The sequence below is a fragment of the Marmota flaviventris genome, chromosome 11 (assembly GCF_047511675.1).
Source record: "Marmota flaviventris isolate mMarFla1 chromosome 11, mMarFla1.hap1, whole genome shotgun sequence".
Classification (NCBI taxonomy): Eukaryota; Metazoa; Chordata; class Mammalia; order Rodentia; family Sciuridae; genus Marmota; species Marmota flaviventris.
The window spans coordinates 104,622,969-104,630,197 of NC_092508.1; positions in this window are offsets into that span (position 1 = coordinate 104,622,969).

Below are 7,229 nucleotides of genomic sequence, written 5' to 3' on the forward strand. Positions count from 1 at the left end.
TTCTAAAACCTAGTTTTGTGTTTTACTTAAAATGCTTCTCCTGTCAGATACATCGCCTTTTAAAAATGACTTTTATTTATTAAGTGATCATGTGACAAATGACTCCTTCAGGTGTCCAGTTCTGTGGATTTCAGCATGTGGATAGATCTGCGCAATCTCCCTCAGGACACACAGCAGGGTGGGTTGGGTGGCTCTGGACATCTCAGTGTCATCAGTCGATCTCAGCTTCCTGGTGTGGAAAATAAGCACTAGCCATGACACCCTCGTCATCTGCGGGGCTTGTCTTATCTCAAATGCTGGGTCAGTCTGGTGTGGGGAACAGAGCCCCAGCCTGGCCTGATTGCTGCCTGTGTCACACACGAGCTGAGGGACTTGGGTGGGCGTCTGAACCTCTCTGAGTCTCTGGGTTTTCTTTTGGAAAGCATACATGTTCTTATGAACTTTGAAGAATGACCGTATCCCTAGCGATGTCCAGGCAGAGCACGGGGCGTGGCGAAGGCGCTCAACCCACGGCAGCCCCGTTGCCAGTTGTGAGCAGAGAGCCTTACACTCGGCACATACACGGGAGACAGCTCCACGTTGGGTTTGTATGGAAAGAGCTGGAGTTTATCCTGGCGTCTGAGTCCCAGGGATGCTGCCGGTCTTCAACGCAGACGTCCTGGCCAGTGTTTCCCAGAGGACCAGGAGACCAAGGCCAAGGGCCACTGGAGCCAAGGGTCCTGGAGTTTGTCCTGGGTCACCTCCAGGTCTCTGTCCAGCTGCATCCCTGGGCTCGCCTGTTGGAATATGGGGCATCCAGGATTCCCAAGCAGCTAATGCCTCCCCCTTGGGGCTGGGACTTCCAAACTGCAGGGCTTCTAGCTTTGGGGTATCGGGACAGAAGGAGTGGCCTCTTAAATATTGAATCACCCCTCCCCGGGCCCCACTCCTGCCTGATTAGACTAAGGTCCCAAGCTTTAAGTTTGCTTAATCACCTCCTGACACTAAACAAACAGCCTTTCAAAAGGAGTAATTTGCGAGGCAGAAAGAAAACAAATAAGTCGCAAGGACACTGTGCGGCAGCAGGGGCGGGGCTGATTACATTCTGGGGGCCACCTAAGTCCGACATCAACCGAAAGCATATAGATCTTGGCTCCTCTCCACTCCGGGAAGACTTCAAAAACAGGGGCCTGGGAAACTTTGCATTAGGCCTGTGGCGACGGTGCGTCATTAGAATTCTGGGGGCATATTAAATGCCATCTAGCTGCTAACACGATGCATCATTTTCTGCTAAATAATTGATCACGGTGCAGAGATTGTGTTTGTGGAGTTTAAAAAAGTGATTAGAACAGGGAACATTTCTGGGAGGCAAGTTGCATCTGTAACGTGGAGCCTGTTCCTCGCACAGCTTCCTGGGGGGGCCTAGGGCATCAGGGATTCTTGCCACACCAGAGCTGGGGTGCAGCGCCGGGAGTGCTGACACGGCAGGACGAAGGGTGATGGTAGGTAGGGAGGGTGGCCTGATAGGAGGCCTGAGAAGGCTGAGAAGGGTCAGGGTGGTAGCAGGTTCCTGGGACAGCCTGTACCCCTGCCCTGGCTCCACACCCAGTGGTGTCTCTAATGACATGAGCAGAGCATCTTGTCCCGAGAAGAGATGGTCTCAGAGACCTTCCCTAGTTTTCTTTTTCTTTTTTGCCCTATTTTACCCAGAAAAAAAAAAATCTCTCCTTAACCTCCTCCCTGCAAGGATGCTGTTAGTCAGCTTCCTATTGCCGGCATGAGATCCCCGGGACAGATCAGCTTCAAGGAGGAAAGGGTTATTTTGGCTCCTGGTTTCGGAGGTTTTAGTTCATGGATGCTTGATTCTGTTGTTTCTGGGCCTTGCTGGGGTAAAACATCACGGCACAGAGCATGGTGAAGCCAAGTGGCTCACCTCATGGTGGCCAGAAAGCAAAGAGAGAGAAAGAGGGAGAGAGAGAGAGAGAGAAGGCGGGGCCAGGGACAAAGTATAGCCTTCAAGGACATGCCCCTAAGGACCTACTTCTTCCAACTTGGTTCCACCTTCTAAGTGTCCACCACCTGCCAACAGTCCACTAAATTATAAATCCATGGATGGATTGATCCATTGACAAGGTCAGAGCTCTCGTGATTTAGTCACTTTCCACCTCTGAATACTGCTGTTTTGGGGACCAAGTCTTCAACACATGAGATTTGGGGGGACATTTGAGATCCAAACCATAACAGATGCACCGTCAGAATCAGGACACCCATCCTGATTCTGGGGCACAAGAAAGCTGTTCAGGTCCTGTTGAGTTGATGGAGGAGAGACGTCACAGATGGGCTCTGGCAGGTGAAGAAATTAGGGAAGTGGAGGTGAGATTTCATCAGGTCATTAAAAATATGTAACGATCCGGTGCACAATAATAAGACACAATGATAGTTCTGGAATAAACAATATAGTTCTGAATGAGGAGTCAAAGCCTGCACATGATAGATCTGCTGGGTGCTTGTGAGCAAAGCTCTGAGCCTCAGTTTCTTTATCTGAAAAGTGCACAACCATCAGTGTGTGTTTGTGCACACACATTCATGCAATCGTTTCCAAAGCAGTCCCTCTGAGCCTGGCATTCTGAGTTTCTAAAACGGCTGTTCTTAACCCTGTCTACACATCAGAGTCCCCCGAAGACCTTTTAAAAATATAGATATCGGGCCTAACCCTTAGAGGGTCTGATTCAATTGTTCAGGCACAGGGTCTGTGTGGTGTCTGTCCTTTTAAGGTCTGTCCCAGCCATTCCTAACTGGCTAGGGACAAGAAGAGTGGTGGCATCAGAAAGCCAGCAGAGCCTTGGACCATTTGGCTCTGGCCGTGTGTGTAGGTCCCCAGCTTTGGAGCAAGATGAAAGACAGGCAAGCCTGGAAGTAGATCCCCAGCTGCAAGGGATGCCGGGCAGGTGAAAAACACTCAGCAGTTGCCACACCGGAGGGCTTAGCGGGCAATCACCCGCAGGACGGAGGCACTGGGGTGAAGGCACTGGGGGTGGGTCCAGGTCTGCAGGAGGCAGCCTCTATGCACAGGAGAGGCTCCTGCAGCCAGGCCTTCACCCCTGGCCCTGCTCCCTCTACCTGTAGAAACCCCTCCTCCTGCCCACGAGTCCCAAATACTACTGCACTGCCTCAGTCCTCAAGACACATGTCCAGGTGGGTTAAATGACCACAGGTCCCCTCCCCAGCAGCTGAAGAGCACACTGAAGACTCAGACTGCTTCTCCCCACTCCCTGGCATGACAGGTGTTCCTTATTTGTTAGTGAATTCGTTAGTTCACCAAGACTCGTATTCCACTGCCCCCACCTTCCCCTGCCAGGTATTAGTCCATGAAGCCTTTCCCACTCCTGACCCACGTTCTTATCTGAAAACAGGCTGGTCCAGGCCACGATGGACTTGGATGGGAGCAGGTTCCATGGTTCTGGGGGTAATCGATAGTTCCATTTTACAGATGGGATGACTGAGGCTCAAGCATGGTGACTTGAGTTGGCCAAGGGTATTTATTCAGCCAGTAGGTGTGGGAGTCAGAAGCAGAGCCTGTGGCCCTGAATCCTGGTCCCACACAGCCTGCAAGTGGACAACACAAAATACAGTCCCAGATCACTGGGAACATCTCAGGTCTCCAGCCTAGGGGAGAAAACGAGTCTCTGTCAGGAGACAAACACTGTTTTGGAATGTCCTTTCTCTCTCTGGGCATGACCTCACTGATTCATTCCCTGCTGTCATCTGGAGGTTTCTGGGCTTTGTAGATACCTTTACTGCCTGGGCTGCCTCCATCCCCTGAAGGGCCATGACTGGGCCACACCCCCAGTCCCAGCTTGCCAGTCATGCGCTGCCCTTGTCCAAGGGCCAGGCCACCCACGCAGTGTCTGAGAGAGATTGGTTTTTAGCTAAAGGTCACAGCAAATTGCCCAGGAGTCCCCAGGGAGGCTGCCCTGCAGGTGCCTGCATGGGCCCTGGCCAGCAGGGGGCGCATCCCTGAGTCCTGATAACCAGGTCAGGGTCAGAAGCAGGGGTGAGGGTGGAGTTAGAGTTAGAACTCATATCCAGGGCAGCCCCCGTGTGTGTCTCTGGTGGCTTCATCTGCCACTCCCATGTGCCTTTAGAGGGTGGGATATTTCATAACCATCACACCAGGCCTGCTCTGCAGAGGGACTTTGGGTGAATTATCTTCTGAGCTCCCTGCAGTTGGCGATGGAGGATTTGAGACTCCTCTCCTTCCCTCTGTCAAAGAAAAATTCATTCTGACACTTGTTAAAATGGTAAGGAACACTATTTAGGACTATTTCCATAAGTGTCAAGATTATCGCCATGGGGGAAAGACACGGGGATCAACGCTGGATACAGCAAGGACTAGTGGGGATTTGTGGCCAATGAGCAGTGTGTGTGTGTGTGTGTGTGTGTGTGTGTGTGTGTGTGGCGGGGGGGGCATCAACGAACGGAAAAGCACTAAGCTGAGACATCAGGGGTAGGGGGTAATCGCTACAACTGGACAAGGCAGGCAGACAGGGCCCAAGGGGAGGCCTAGTCAAAAACAGGGCTCCGAAGGATCTGGAGGGTCTTTGACGCCTCCTGTCTGTCTGCAGGAGCTGGAGTGGTCTAACCTGGTCTCCTAATGCTCATTCTATGCCCTTCTTCAAAAACAGTGTGGTTCATCCAGGTCTGGTGCTCCATGCCTGTAATCTCAGAGACTTGGGAGGCTGAAGTGGGAGGATCACAAGTTCAAGGCCAGCATGGGCAACTTAGTGAGACCCTGTCTCAAAATCAAAAATAAAGCTCAGTGGTAGTTTCTCTGGGTTCAATTCCCAGGAACTAAAAAACAAGCCAAACCAAAACAAATCTACAACAGCTAACAAACAAAAGGTACAATGTGGTCTAGCCCAGCACTCGCCCAGCTTTAGTGAGCCTCAGAATCACTGGGGACTTTCTAATGCAGAGATTCCTGGGCCCCGCCTCCAGAGGGCTGATAGAGTGGACTGCACACTGCGAATTGTTGGTCTAGCCTCCTCCCACCACAGTTCTCACCCTCACTGGAGGGGCTTCCTGGGAGGAAGGGCATCAAGGGTAGATTCAGACAGACTTAGAATCCTGGCTGTGCTTCTGTCTAGCTGTGTGACCTTGGGTGAGTCTCCTAGCCTCTTTGAGCCAGGATTCCTTAAAATGCAAGGAAAGCAGTGCCTATCTAACAGACTCCAGGTGAGACATGAATATTAGGGTGATGAAACATTTGCAAAGCCTCTGGAGCAGGCAGACATTCCAAAAATATTCCTTTCTGGAAGGAGAGTTGCTGCAGGGGGGGAGACAGGGGCCATCCAGTTCATCCTCGTGTTGTGCCAAGAGAAGTGAGACTGGGAGAGGGCAGAGCCCCATCCAGGTGCTATCTGGGGATGGGGCAGGGGGAGGCTGGCAAAGCTGGGGCCAGGCTGGGCACTTCTTCCAAATGACCATTCTGCCTCCAGTCGGGTAGCCAAGGGCACAGTCCCCAGCTCAGGGTGGCACAGCATCTCAGCTACCTGGACAAACATCAGTGCTAAAAGCATCTCCCCACCACTAACTCTGTGCAGGATGTCATCACACAGGTCCCTGAGAGGAAGTCTCCTTCCTCCTCCTTCCTGACAGCCTTTCTCCTTCTCATGGTCTTGCAGAGCTGGGATCCGGTAGAGGGGCTGCCAGACTCACTCTCCCCTTCCTGCAGGTCACAGCCCTGGGCAGAGAGGCGCAGCCCCCTGGAGCCTCAGCTCCACCATCTTGGCCTGCTTCCTTTGGCCTTTGGCTACATTTCCCACCTGTGTCAGATCTGGGCCTTCACCTCAGGCCTCCTGATCCTCCACCAGCTGGAGAAGCCCGGGGTACCCTGGTCCACAGAGTTAGCTCAGGGCATCCCAGGACCAGGCCACCAGCAGTTCCTCTATTTCCCACAATTCCTCATCAGGCTCTGGGCTCTAAGTAAGTTCTGGTCCCTTAAAAGGGGAAGTTATTCTGTGTCTCTTGACCTCACTTTGCTCATCTGTGCCCTCGAGGAGCACAGAGCAAGGGAAGTAGCCTCATAAAGGGCCCTTTTTACATCCCGGGGCTCGTTTCCAGCTTGGCTTCCTTCTGACAAAAATTGGCACAGCCTAAAAAATCACCTAGGCAGTGTAGAATGCCCTGCTGGGCCTGTCCACTCTGGAAGGCCTCCTTCTCTGAGGTGCCTTCTGACCTCGCCCCCTTCCCCCCACAGAGTCTGCCCACACAATGTTATGCAGGGAGTCCCTGAGGGTCCTGCAAATGGCTCAGTCTCTGTCCTGAGTGGCAGAATTAGGGACATTTTTTTTCTTTTTTTTGGCAGTGGTGGGGATGAGCCCAGGGCGTCATCACACATGCTAGGCAAGGGGTCTACCACTGAGCCACACTCCCAGCCCTGAAGAATTAATGACCTGCAGCCAGAGGGGCAGGGGAACCGGTATTCCTTCTGGTTTTCCCCTGTGTTCTCTGGTGCCTAGCACGGGAACCTCCCATACTAGGTGTGCCAGGCGCGCCCAGCAGAATGGAGAGCGCACCAGGCTCTCTTGCATTTCCCCATTGCATTTACTGAAGTAAAGAAAGACGGAGGGAACACAGACTCAAAAATGTAACTTTTGGAAGCAGGGCACCCTGTTTGAGAAGCAAGTCTTCGTTGAGAAAGGACCTTTTATCCTCTGCCCTCAATGATGCCACCACTCGTCCATGTCCATCCACCACCCGTCCATCCTCCGTCCTCCCTCCCCCACCCCATCCAGCACCCTCTGTGCACTTGCGTAGACTGGAGGACTTACTGGGCTCCTGGGTGTGCAGGGCCTTGGAGGGGAGGTGGACTCCATTATTGCCCTCTGGGAAGGAGCCCTCAGGACGGGGACCTGCCACTGAGAGTCACTACCGTCTTTATTCAAGGCACGCGGGGCTCCTCTGGCTCTGAGAATCCTCCAAAGACCCTCCAGTGTTTTTAGCTCAAAGAAACACTTTGATGTCCTAAATGACAAAGTCAGGCATCACGGAGGCATCGTGACGATGGCTCCCTGCAGACACCACAGGAGGGGCAGGTGCCCGGCTGTCAGCACTTCTGGTCGTCTGAAGTGTTCTGTCTCAGCTCCACGTGGATGTCTTTGTTTTCAGAGCTGCCGCCTGGCTTCTCTAGCGTTTCCTCGGGGACCTGCAGAGCCACAGGCCAGCCCAGCCCAGCCTCGCTGCACACA